Below are 13,390 nucleotides of genomic sequence, written 5' to 3'. Positions count from 1 at the left end.
TGATCATCGATCATCGAAAAAAATCCTCAAAATTACGCTCTACGTTAACATAGTTTTTACCCTCATCAGGTATATTGTGTTCTACGTTACCATACTCATGGAGTAAGATCGAGAAATTGTATTAGCGAGCGCAACTGCGAACCCTCAACCGTTCAACCTCGAACCCTCGCGCGTGCTAAGGTCAACAAGGTTATTTCATCGTGAGTCAGGTTCAGGAAGATTCTTCCATCCCTTCGACGATCGAGAGCCTTCGAGGGGAGGTAAGAGGTTAGGAGGCTTGCAACGACCCTGAAGGAATTCTCAGAATTAAAGCTGAGACACAATTCATCCAACCAGTTTTTAATTAACATCGAGAGGCCTGCGTCCAATGGGTATCGACGCGACATTGAATTCTGAAAGGTCATCGGAAAGATCTGCTTCGACCCTGAACAAAACCTCAGGCTGTATATTTCAATTTCATTGTTTGATTAAAACCAATCCAAATGATTACATGCTTACGTATAGTTATTGAATCTATTGCATATGCTCCTGCTACAACTTTGTAAAAATGATTTCGCTAGTGACCGATTGACAACAATAATACTTGGCATAACGATAAATTATGTTTGGTTTTTTTAGACGTAATATCCTTACCGACATCCTCGCGTAGTATCAAACATGTAATGTTGTAGTAGGAACGACTCAATTTGGTATGGTAATGACAGCATATAAGTCATGCTAAAGAATTTTCGGAAAAAGCCGCGTTTAGTTAGAGTAACTATATAATTGCCGTTGGCGATGTAGTCCCATTAAGCATAGATAGTAATTAATGTTGCTTATATATTTTTTCATATGGTATAACAATGAAACATTCAAGCACCGGGAATGCACTATATTTTTTTGTTGTTTTATTGTTCCCAAAACTATAAATTTTTTTCAGAGCAGCTATGCAACATTATACATGTTTCGTTGTAACATAATCGCTTTCGAAATTTTGAACCGTTATAAGATTCATTCATAATTTTTTTTAAGTTGACCTTTCCGTTTATTTGATGATTGATGTTATTCATTGGAATGATTTCATTTTACGTTCTAATCAATCGTTTGAAGAATATATTTTATCTCTTACCAAATTAATCCATTTTCAACCATTTGTTTCTGACCAGTGATCCACCCCTTATTTATTATAAGTTTGCCTCAACCATTTGAGCAACTCTTACAGCCCTGTATAGGACTATACTTTTAGAACTTACTATACCATTTATTACCCCAGTGCGGGACCGAGTCGATCGCCTCGGCGATATCGAATATCGTGATTGCCCCGCCTGACAGGGCTTTCATCTGTCCCAATGTTCCAATTAGGAGCTGCGTGTTTTGGCGTTAGCCGTCTTCTTTGGTAAATCCTTTTTGGCGCGGGCATAGTTGCACGAAATCCCTCACTTTGCTTTCCAAAATCTCAGTGAACACTCTCGATAACATCGAGCCGAACGTGATCGGTTTCCAGTTTTGAACTCTGCCTTGGTCTTTGCCTGGCTTGGGTATCAGTGTTGTACGATTGATACACCAGGCTTCGATCACTAAACAGCTTTTCGATCAATAAAATGTTATACAAGATTGTTAGAAGCTCAGCCACTCCTACTCTCCAGATGTGTGCTCTTTAAATCATATCTCGACCGGCTGCAGATCGACCATTGATGCGTATGATTTTCTGCTTCACCTCCGCAACAGTGATGGGACGAAAGGTGTCGCGCATTAACCGTGGCCTGCGCTCACATGATTGTAGAGCTAGAGGGCCAGGCGTACCCCATAACTCTTCGTAAACTGGCTGCACTTCTATTTTAGTCGGCGGTTCTTTTCAGTTCATTAGATTGCCAATATCACCCAGCAACGAGTTGCGGTAGCCAACCTTTGAGGGCATTTTTCGAAAACGTTTTGGCACTTAGCGTAGCCCATTCTCTTTTTTTGATTATAATTTAGACCGCTACTGCGTCTGGCCCTCTCCTCCATTCGTTTGGCAGCGTGACTAGTGCCCCGGTCATGTATCCGGCTCCTGGGGTTAGGAGTCTTCCCCTTCAACACTAAAGTCATTTCGAATATTTTGGTGTTTGAGGAATCCTTGAATTTCTCAGCATGATTCACGTAAGTATCCAGGCATTGCTTGAGTTGCTTAACTAGTTCGTTGAATTTCCCAGGTACCTCTATAGAGCGAATATAAGCTTTGACTGGGTCTTTCCAGCCTTCATCGTCTTGGCTTACCTCTGCCCTTGCAACCCTTGCCGGTGCACCCTCCGGCTCGTCTTTATTGATGTTTAACTCGTCGGCTACGAGGTCAGGCGAGGTCAACTTCCTCTTCGCTCCTAGCATCTTTACTTGAGTTGGATTGGCGCCTACGTCTTCTCGAGTTTGCTCGCTCCGAACGTTTCGAGCGTATTTGCTTGGCACTTTTACCCGGAAAGTACGGCAGCATAAGTTTATTAATATGACGCTCACCCTGGAATCTTTGTTCCAGCTCCGCTAATAATCTCGCCTCTTCGGCGCTCCATATCCGCAGACCGCGACCAGTTTGTGTTTAGGCCACTCGGCTTTCTCACGCCGCTTACAGTTGCGCTCGGCTGGGTGTTTATGTCGTTCGTGTTGTGACAACCTGATCTGACTGTCAAGCGTGGTGGGCATTCTCTCCGATATGATCGGTATATGAGCAAAAATTCCACTCTGGAGTGCAGCTGTTTGAAGTGCGCAATTATGTCTTTCAGGGTAAGGAAGCCCAATCTCTTTTCTTTACCCAGGCATGTACTGCAAAACGTGATCTCCCCTACTAACGGCACCTCCAATAGTTTCGTACCCAAATCGAAGTCCAAGTCGAATCCATGGTCGTTATCGTTGGTCCCACGTCCATCAGCAGGCACGCCTGCCATACATGACCTGGGACCCTGGTCACCCACATCAGAGGCTTCATAACTTGTATCCATTTTTTAAAGTAATAAAGTTCCGTTACAGAATAGATTAGAGCTTATTCTGGCTGCGTCTCCGATCAGCGCTAACCTCCTCTCGGGTCACAATGGGGTGGTTCGTTTCTGTCAGGCCCTTGTCTGTTTCACGGCATACTCTGGTGTTTGAAGCGCATTGCCTCCTTGTGTGGATTGATGTGAAATAACGGACGCCCCTTCCTTGAGAAGAGGTACGTCTGTGTGCCTTTTCCACAGACTAACGGCAAAGCTTTATCCACTCGACTAATTGGCCTAGTATAATGGCGAGTTTGTTCCCATTGCATCACAGCTTGCGCTCCACCTCTGGGTTCTTCTGTTCGCGTGCTTCTTCGCTGACGCTCCACGACTATGGATGGAAGGTCGTCCCCTGTATCCACACACTAATGATTGCACAAGTATGAAGCGGTCAAGGAAGTGAATGCATTTTAGTTCTTGGTCTCGCATCGAGGTCCGGTCATTCAAACAGATCGCGACAATGCTGTTTCCCGGCTGGGGGCACGTGAATTCTTTTAATGTGACCAGCTCAAAATGCCGTTGCCGTACCTGGGTAACCCCAGGCAGGTTGGACTTAAGCCCCCGCAATTTGGCCGCCTCCTATTGTTGACGTTGCCCGGCTTACACCACTTGGAAGTCCACAGTAGGCGCTTGGCACAGGGATACAGGTGTTCAACCCGCTACCTTGTAAGCCGCCAATCGCTAAGCCCCCGTCGTAGGCCTACTTTTGGAAGCATCTTCACAAAATCGAAGCAAGGGTGAGCTCCGCAGCAGTTTCCGACCGACACCACGAGGAGGTGACGGAGGGCACATGGCTGACACGATTCGGCGTACCAAGTGGGCGCATACACCGAGTCATTAATTCTAACTTGTGGCACCCCGAAAGATGTCTCCCAGGCAACACGGGACACTTGCAATGCCCGATTTTTTATCCGGATAACGATCATGAAACAATTGATACAATTCTCTCAGATTATTCGACGTCAGATACTTCTGAACCGATATTTTTTCACCATTTCTTGCAATGCTTACGCAGCTTCTTTGATCTGGTGTTATGCGACTGACCTCACTTCGATAAAATTCTACCACGAGGATCACCAGTAGACGGATACAGACGGGCTAAGATGGTTGAATAACTATTTTCGTAACATCAAATGAAATTTAACTCCATTATACGCAACACAGCGAGCTCGTGGGAGAAGCAGAAGAAGAAGAAGAAAAAGAACATTTATTTATTATACTAGGGCGTTGACCCTTGGATATAAACGAGTAAGAGTATACACGAGCAGATGTCTTAATAACTAACTAAGCTGATTTACAGAGAAAATTGAGTAAATATAGGAAAGAGAATAAAGGAGATATAGAAAGTAGAGAAGATAATGAGAAAATTTGAGCAACAATAAAGATAATAGTAACATACATGATAATGAAAATAATAGTAATTATAATAATGACAATAATAATGATAACAATAACAATAATAATCGGTTCGAGAAAGTTCGAGAAAGTTCGAGGTAGGGGGTACTAGACCGTGCGTATAAATTCGAGTAAGGCGGTTTTGAAGTTCTCGATGGCAGGTAGGCCCCGTATTGTGGGAGGAAGCGAGTTCCACAGCCGGGTAGCGGATACAAGCACCGATTTTTGATGTCCGGAGGTCCGAGATGACGGTACAACCAGATCGGTTGGATCCGCGCGGGTGAGAGTCGAAACTGCCGAACGATGCACAATTTCGTGTCGGAACAGGTTGGGACACGAGAGTTGATCGCACGATATACGAAAATGCGAAGAAAATAGTTACGCCGTTGAGCGACTTTGAGCCACTTGAGTCTCTCGTAGAACGGCGTAAAGTGCTCATATTTACGTACGTTGAGAACAAATCGTACAAAGGCGTTGAGAGCTCGATAAAGGCGTGTGTCTTCGACACCAGTGATGTCGAGAAGCAGGAGTGAACCAAAGTCGAAAATTGGAAAGATGAGGGCTGTGACGAGTAGGCGACGAAGATCAGCCGTGAGAGCTTGTCCACCAGACTTCAGTTGATATAGAGTTTTGTACACACGATTGCAAGTGGATGTGAATTGCTCGCGCCAGTTCAACGTAGGAGTACGTCGGCTGTCACCTTGTCGTGGTGTAGGGGCTTGATGGCCGCGATGAATCTTGAGGATCCGACGCCACGGGACTCCAAAATCCCAGGGTGGAAGTGATTTTAGACGAGCGCCCACTAAGAACAGCCGGCCCAGCCTCCTGGGGCTGGGTGTATGAATGGTGGTTCGAATGAGTGATGAGTGCATGGGATGTGGCTGAGACCCTGGGGGATATTCCCGGGAGACTAACCAAGGTAGGAGTAGTAAGCCGACCGGCCGGGGCCGCGGAAAATGTCAGTACCTTTACCGGGCCGCTGTGGCGTCCTAGAAAACCACATGCCCAAAGTGGGAGAACCGCTCTCCGTAGCTGGCGGGAGCCAATAAGGGGGTTGAATCTGGGGTCTCGGGCGCATGCATGGAGGATTACCTGGTCAGTATTTCCTCATACCCGAAGTCCGGTGGGGTAAATCCGGCAAGGTCTTACCCGAATGGCGGCCTACCCTGGCTCGGATTGACAGGGGAATCCCCAGATAGAAGACTCGAAGGAGGTAGGGGGGTAAGGGGGATCGCACGGATAGGGCAGACCACCTGACAAACTGAAAGCATCTTCTATGCGAAAGGGGGTAGGGCTTTTTTCGGCGGGGATAGATGCTGCACCGAGGTGCAGCTGCCATGATGGCCGAACCGTCGTTAAATTCGAATACATGCAAATATGGATCATTTTCAACAACAAAACGAGAAAACAAAACATGACGCCATGGCGTTCGAGAAGTTTGAGGTGGATCCCTGCGCGAGGAGGCGTAGCATCCGCCGATCACACCCGTCAACACCGACGGGTGACCCGGAGAAGGAAGTGGCGTCACTGCCGGAAAGCGGGACACCACCGGTCCTCATCGACCTGGAGCTACCGACGCCGGGAGCATAGGAGAGGGCACCCTAGCCAAGGGGAGCGATCCACAAGGCTAGAAAGGATGGGGAGAGGACCAGGAGCGGCCCGTTGAAGGGGATCCAGATGACCCTGGATCTAGGGAGGGTAACGAAAACTAAGCCTCAAGTACCAGTCGAGGAGGTCTATACCAGGTCCGGGAGGGAGGCCTTGAAGGCACTGATCGCTCTAATTGATGGCATGAAGAATTTCACGATGGAGCACAAGAATACCCACGTGAGCCTAAAGGAAGACACGGCGAAGGCGGCTATCGTGGTCAAGCAGATAGAGCGCGGATGACGGGCAATGGAAGGGGAGCTATCCAAGGCTAGAACACTGCGGGCCGCTGAGACGAAGGAAAGGGTCACACAGACGGTCAATGACCAGCAAGAAGGCAAAGCATGGAAACTGAGCGAGACGGAAGGTAGGACGGTGACGGGGGCTAAGAGGAAGCAGATCTCACCCTCGGTCGGGGCGGTGGAGAAGAGACCCTGTCCGGAGGAAGGTGCCGTAAAACAGGCAGGGAGGAAGAACTAGGGGGATGGCTGGAGCGAGGTTTTTGAGTGATCTTTCACATCAAGTTCTCAAAAGGGTGAAGCTTATCAAGTAGTGCCAACGACTCGTGAGAACATGATTCAGCGAATCAGAAATGCTTGTGCGAAAATAATACCAGAGACACTTCTCAGTTGTGTACAATCATTCGAAGCGTAGATCAACAAATGCATCGAAGTGGAAGGTCACCATTTTGAGAACCCAATGTGAAAGATCACTCAAAAACAAGTAACCCAATAGTTTCCAAATCGTACTCTTGGAACCGTTTAACACCTGCTACTTCATGAAAAATTTGAGTTTTAATAATTACAGAGCCATCTGTATCCGATCGAAAAAAAACTTTCGAATAAAACTTGTGTATTTTCTCATCGACAATTTGAATCTGCAATAAAAAATAGTAGTTTCCATTTAAGATTTCAAAGTTATTACCGCTCACGCCCTCAGGGGTTGGGGCGGAGGGTTGAATTTTACGGGGTTAGTTTTCCCCATTAAAATCAAACAGTTTTAGTTTCGAACATTTCTTTGTACAATGCACATTTCTTGAGATATTTTGATGTCTCAAGATAAAAAACTCACCCTGTATATATATATATATATATATATATATATATATATATATATATAAACCATATACGCGACTTCAAGCCAAGTTTTGTTGCCACGATACAACATCATCTTCCATAAAATAATCCATGAAATACGATGTGACATTAGCAGCGTACCTAGAATGCGTATTGCCTCCCGTAGCCCCAATGTTACTGTTACAAGCAATATGATGCTCTGTATAATGTATGCATGGATGTCTGTGAGTGTGTCATAGAGGTGTAAGAATGAGCTGAGGAATTAGAAGGTCAGTCGTGATATGAGTGTCGTCAGAGTAATTACTCTTGTACCACAACAACTCTGTATATAGTTCGATTTCTATGGCACCTTGAATACACCCACATCAAGTTCAGTTTATGCATTCATTTTCTAATCTTCCACCCTTGATTGTAGCTGCATTAGTTGCAACAGTTACCAAAACCTGCGCAGCCATTCATAAGCTCATTTCTCCACTGACCCAGGACGATCTGTCCATTTTCGTCCATGTAGTCAGCATATTCAACTCCATAGTATACTAGTTAAGGCATCAAATAACTATGTAAGCACACTGTCGCCATAACAATTTTATCGGTGGTCTTCAAGGAGGTGTTAATTGGCTGGTAATACATTCGCCATTTTGACGCCATTATACCAAATGTGTTTTCCACTACACGCCTCGCACGGGTCAAGTGGTAATTGAAGACTCGTTGTTCTCCATTATAACGACTTGGATACGGACGCAACGTGAATGTAGTCGATTGAAAAGCTTCGTCGGCTACCATTATGTACAGCATTTTCTCTGGGTGATCATCAGAGAGCGGTTCTTGATTTGGAAAACTCATTTTATTTTCGTAGAACATCTGTCCCACCACAGAATTTTTGAACATGCCTGAATCACAGTGAAGACCTTGTGCTCCAATATCTACCATTGCGAAATGGTAACTGGCAGAAGCTAAAGCCATCAGGACTATACTATGCTGTCCTTTATAATTATAGAACGTCGAACCTGCGTTTGGTGGAGCCTACAGTAGAAAGAAACATTACATAAAATTATTGGAACTATTTGTCATCATCAGGACAATTATTTAATTGCGCGGGGTGATTATATATAGTTAAATGATGTGGTGTTGAATGAGACACATACGTGAATTAAGCAAAAGCAAATCTCAACAGAAGTATAATTATTTACACGTATACCTATAACAGATAGACATAAGAAATTACAAACCAACATTACAACATGTTTTCCATCCAACGCTCCAATACAATGTCGAAAATTACATTTGTCTGCGAATTCCTGACTCAGTTCGAGCCATTGTTCCGCAGATGGTTGTAGCATCGTATACTGCAGTGAATTCCATATAGCCTGGCATACTATGGGTATGATTTCACAAACGGTGCTTCTATACCCACTCTGTACGCGAGCGCTATCGATGCCATAGAATCACCCGTAGGTAGATATCTGAAAACAGTAATTCGGATTGTGTATGAATTCACTATTCCTCTAAAGGCAAGTGAACAACTATACTGCGATGTTTATTGACGAAGGGAACTGTTCAAGCTCGAGGTAACCAACTCTCACCGACAGGAGTTCGCAGTTTGAACAGCAGCGACGCGATACTGCGGCAGGTCGAAATTCAGTATTTAAAACGGAGGCTCACCGTGAGCATCGTCAGCAAACCTGTGGCACAGCGCCCGCTGGCTCATCTTTTTGTCAGTGAAATGCGTAAGATTCAAAATTTAACTTATAAATCAGTTTCACTTGTAAAAGAACACACAGGAATAGAACCTATGATTTCTATAATTTTTAGTTATCTTTATATTATCTTGTATATAATTTTTAGTTATCTTTATGTTATCTTGTATTGTTTTTCTTTAATAAGTTCATTTTGTAAAGTTTTACCTTGTATTATTTTGATTGCGATTATTTTTATTAAACATTTTGTTAAAACGCATCTGTTAGCCTCATTGCCATTTTCTAATATTATCGATATCGTACAAGTTAGCAGACGGCTACAGTGAGATCAGAAGGAGTTGTACGGCACTGGGTGATTCGTGTCTGGGAACGATTCCTGGTGAACTTAGCCTGACAGACAGCCAAGGCTTTCGTCTAGATCTGTTGTAGATTATCGCACGTCAAATTATAAGAGGAACGTCAGTTACGGCTTTCTGCAGCCCTAGTCTGAGGAGGAATGCAGTTCTAGTGCACGCCCGAGTTTGTGCTTTAGAATGGAGCACTGAGCAACCCTTCGCGTCTTCGAAAAAAAGTGCATCGGTGTAAAAACCCGTGTCACTGTAAAGGCAGTTCTGACTCCACCCGAGCTTGTGAAACGTATTAGATAATACAGGGTGTTCTCGGTTCAACAAGATTGACCCTTCTCTTATAGCCCTAATTAAGAGTAAGTCCTTAATTATTAAATAAATCTTTCCATCTTGTCTTTCCGAAGACAAAGACATCCACAATAACGTGGTGTGCTTGTAAGTCAAAAAAACCTGGAGAGAACCGCACATCAAAGAAATATATGTATACAATCAAACATAGCTTCTGCCGTTTAAGTGCGTCATGACTAGTGATTTCAAGTAATCGGGCGTTTTCGGTAATCCGGTAGTGCTCTGGTCCGATATTTGCCGAATTACCGAGAGTCCACTGTAATTTCAACTCGTTGAGGTGTACAACAAGTGACTGGCAGTTTACATGGTAGACTTTGAGGAGGCTGCAGGGACCTGAGGCTTTGCTAGCCACAGTTTGTATCCGTACCTTAACAATTACTTTTCGTTTGAGATTAGGGCATTTCGGGCCGTCCAGTGCAGAATGTGTAGCGTCGTTTTGAGCTGTTTTGCAGCCATGGCAACACGGCGCGGCGCGGCGGTTCGGTTCGTTTTCTGCAGTCGCGCATTTCGTGGCAGCCCGAGTAGTGTCCGCATAATGCTGTCAACCTGGAGTTGCGGATCTGGTGTTCGACGCCTAAATATGTATAGCATTGTAATAATTTAACGAGGTCGTCAAATCTACATACTGATAGACCGATCAAGACGTGCGTTTGGTTTTTCGTCATCGATCTGGCCTTCGGTAATAACTCAAGGCCGCAATTTACGAAATTTTCCCCTTCTCGCACATGGTATACATAAACTACTTTGGTTTGCTTGTCGTCCTCATCCCCTAATAGTTGGTTAAGTTTGACGAGGTGAGTGTGGATCTCGTCCAGGGTCGGTTCTTTGATATTTCGTATATGATGACTCGTGGGTTGTATTTCTGGTCCTCGGTGACCACGAGTCCTGCCTTCGCGAGTGACGTAAGCGTGCGTATTTTGTCTAGGTCAACTTTATTTGCCTGAATGCGTATTCCGTTGTTTCTGGCCCAGGTGATCCTTTAGACTTGCAGTCCAACCTCTACTGGTTTTACTATATTGGTGACCGCTTGTTTGGTAGCTACTGAGGAGGCATACCTGGCTATTGCATCGGTTTTTGGACCTACAATAAAGTTGATCCTGTTTTCGATCTCCGCGGTCGGGTCTTTTGTGGACGAGAACTTTATTTTGCTTGGCCGCGGTCGGAAAGCTTTTCAGTGGGCTCGGTTCTTGCGCTGCTGGACGTTTATTTATTGCCTCGTTGATTCCCGCTATACGATTTCGGGTGATTTTCGCGCACGCTTTGATGACGGCTCTTTTGCCGTCCGCTGCTGCGTGGTGGTCATTTTTGGTGATATGTTCATTTCCACGTAGGACACAGGCAAAAGGAATGCAAGCACTTAGACATGTACTGAGCAGGACATTTTATTCATTAAGGAACTCAAGGTACGTCAGGCAACAGCAGTCGAGGTGTGGGAAAATCAGAAAGACTATTAGTTGAACGCGGAGCTTAGGAGATAGAAAGTCGCGCGAAGACTTCAATCCCTATAGAATTGTGTTTATGCGTTTGGCTATTTTATTAAGTTGTGGGGTCCAGGCTAGAGTGTGGGTTGAAGTTATGCCTAGGCAAATAACCCCTTTTGAAAAAGGTATATTAGCGTCACCTACGGTGGTAGTAGGTAGATCCTCAAATGATATATTCAAGATAAAACGGAGCATACCGATGAGTATCGACTTTGTTCTATCATTGTTCAGCAATAGTCCAATCCCCTCTGCTCACTCGGTGATTGCTTTTTTATCCTCGTTGATTAGTCTGATACTTTCTCTGAGTTTTTGCAGCTTGCAGTTGTAAATCGTCTAGCTAAAAATTATATTTACAGTGTTTTCATACATTCTGGAAACCAGAGAGATAAAGTATGAAAGGCTGTGGCCTGAGAATGAAGACCTGTTGGTCGCCGTACAGTACTTACACATAATCGCCCAGCCAGATAAATCCCCACCATGTCCACGTATTGCTCGACGTCGTTCTGTCAGATAAGCAGAGATCTAGCGGAGAGCAGATTGAGAAAAATTCAGCGCGCGGAGTTTTTGAATTGGTAGTTCATAACCAGGTTTCCGACATGCAGATTGTGTGGTAGAATTCTTTCCGAAAGTAGAAACTAAACTTGGTGAAATGACCTTCGAATGATTGGCAGTTTACGTAGCAAAAAATCGTAGGTTGTCCAATGTGGTCTCAATCGTGTTATTAGCCATACTTTGTGTTAGGTGCCTTGTCAGCTAAGCGTTTAGGGAAAATTGGAAAATTTTTACCATCGAAAGCCGTGTGTCCCAAAGTCTGCTAGTCCTCAAATGATTGGCAGTTGAAACATCTTGGACCATGCTATTTATTCGACAATTCCACATCTCGTGTCCACCTGTGCAGTATGCAGAGTAAGCTTGGCCAGTGCAGTCTTTAGCTAAATGACCGAAGGCTAAGCATTTGTAACATTACAGTACTTTGGCGTGATCGTTGAAACGACAAGCTACGAAGTGAATATAGATGCGTGCTGTGGAGAGTAGCAACTTTCTTATTTCTGCTGACACATCGATGCCACAGACTTTTGTCAATCGGGTGTCTGTTTTGTGGGGACAGATATATTATTTTAACATCCGAGTTGTCGACTTCTTAGAAGCTTAGCGAAATAATATCGGCCTTGATTTGCTCAAGAGTCAATGATTTAGGCATCCCGTGGATAATGAAGCGAGGGTTGAACGTGTGTCCTCATCAATCTCGAGTCCAAGCCGTTTGAGAGCAGGCAGAAATAAAGAAATGGGACGGATTCTATGAAATTGTCACAGTAAATTCCTAGAATTCATGCCATTTATTTATTTCTGCGTCAAATGAAAATGTGTAGAGTGTTTTTGTTCAGAATTGTGTATAGCGTTAGGGGAACGGTGTGAACACGGAATGGCCTGGATAACGAAAGATTATGTCTGGAAAGAAATGTTCAATTCCGCCCAGGAGTCGGGAGAAAGAACAAATTATATATTTCTTAAGAACAGTACATTAACAATATGCCGATAAATTAGGGACGCAAGATTAAATAAATCCAGTAATCTGAGATACAGCTCTCTTCTTACTACCTTCTTACTACCATCACTGCCGAGTTTCTATTACCCACTTGCTCTCGCGCTGTACACTCCTCGTACCTTTAACTCATACTCCTTCTACCCCTGTCTCCACAATTTGCTGCCATCTGTCTTTCGCTGTATCTAACAATAAAATGGGGCCATTAGCACTTTTTTACATTTGAGATATGTTGACTTCGATATTTGGAGATATACATATACGACAACGCCGAAATCAACGAGGGCAATCCCTTAAATTTCTCTTCTTCTCCACCAACGAATTAAATACCTTTATTGCTGTATAATTATAATTTTTAGAACCAACCCGTGGGTTGTATTTATGTATCGGAAGCGATTTGTTTCTGGTAATACTTTCTCTTGCCATACATTTTTCTCAAAGAGTGGTATTCATACATAGTCGCATCATAGAGATCTATGAGTCGCATCCAGTGCATAATTTTGCTTAGCTGTAGCAAAACGACACATGTCCTTTAGGAATAATGATATTCAGAATTCTAGCTTGAAGATTTTTTAATGGTTGCATTACGTGGTTGTATGCACGCCTTCACACAATTATTCCATATGTCGCAATACTACTGAAAAGCGCATAGTAAATATCTAGTTCTTTTAACAATGCTATCGATATCAAAACGCCACCTAATGCACTGGTCAATATATATCCTGAGATACTTTGTATGTTTTCCTAGTTAAACGAACACCATCAACAATGACTTCGAACTCGTTCGTTACAGAATCACAGTAATTTCCAAAAGTAAGGCATACTGATTTGGTAACGTTCAATCGTAGGCTATTCTGATATAACTAATAATTCAT

General features: G+C 43.9%; 1 pseudogene; it reads right to left on the bottom strand.

The window, feature by feature from the left end:
- Window positions 1-7,639: 7,639 nt before the first annotated feature.
- On the bottom strand, window positions 7,640-8,807 carry LOC124216505 (uncharacterized; annotated as a pseudogene).
- Window positions 8,808-13,390: the final 4,583 nt, after the last annotated feature.

Source organism: Neodiprion pinetum, chromosome 4, assembly GCF_021155775.2.
Source record: "Neodiprion pinetum isolate iyNeoPine1 chromosome 4, iyNeoPine1.2, whole genome shotgun sequence".
NCBI classification, from domain to species: domain Eukaryota; kingdom Metazoa; phylum Arthropoda; class Insecta; order Hymenoptera; family Diprionidae; genus Neodiprion; species Neodiprion pinetum.
The sequence above is the reverse complement of the archived record's forward strand: the minus strand, read 5'-3'. Positions and strand labels throughout refer to the sequence as shown.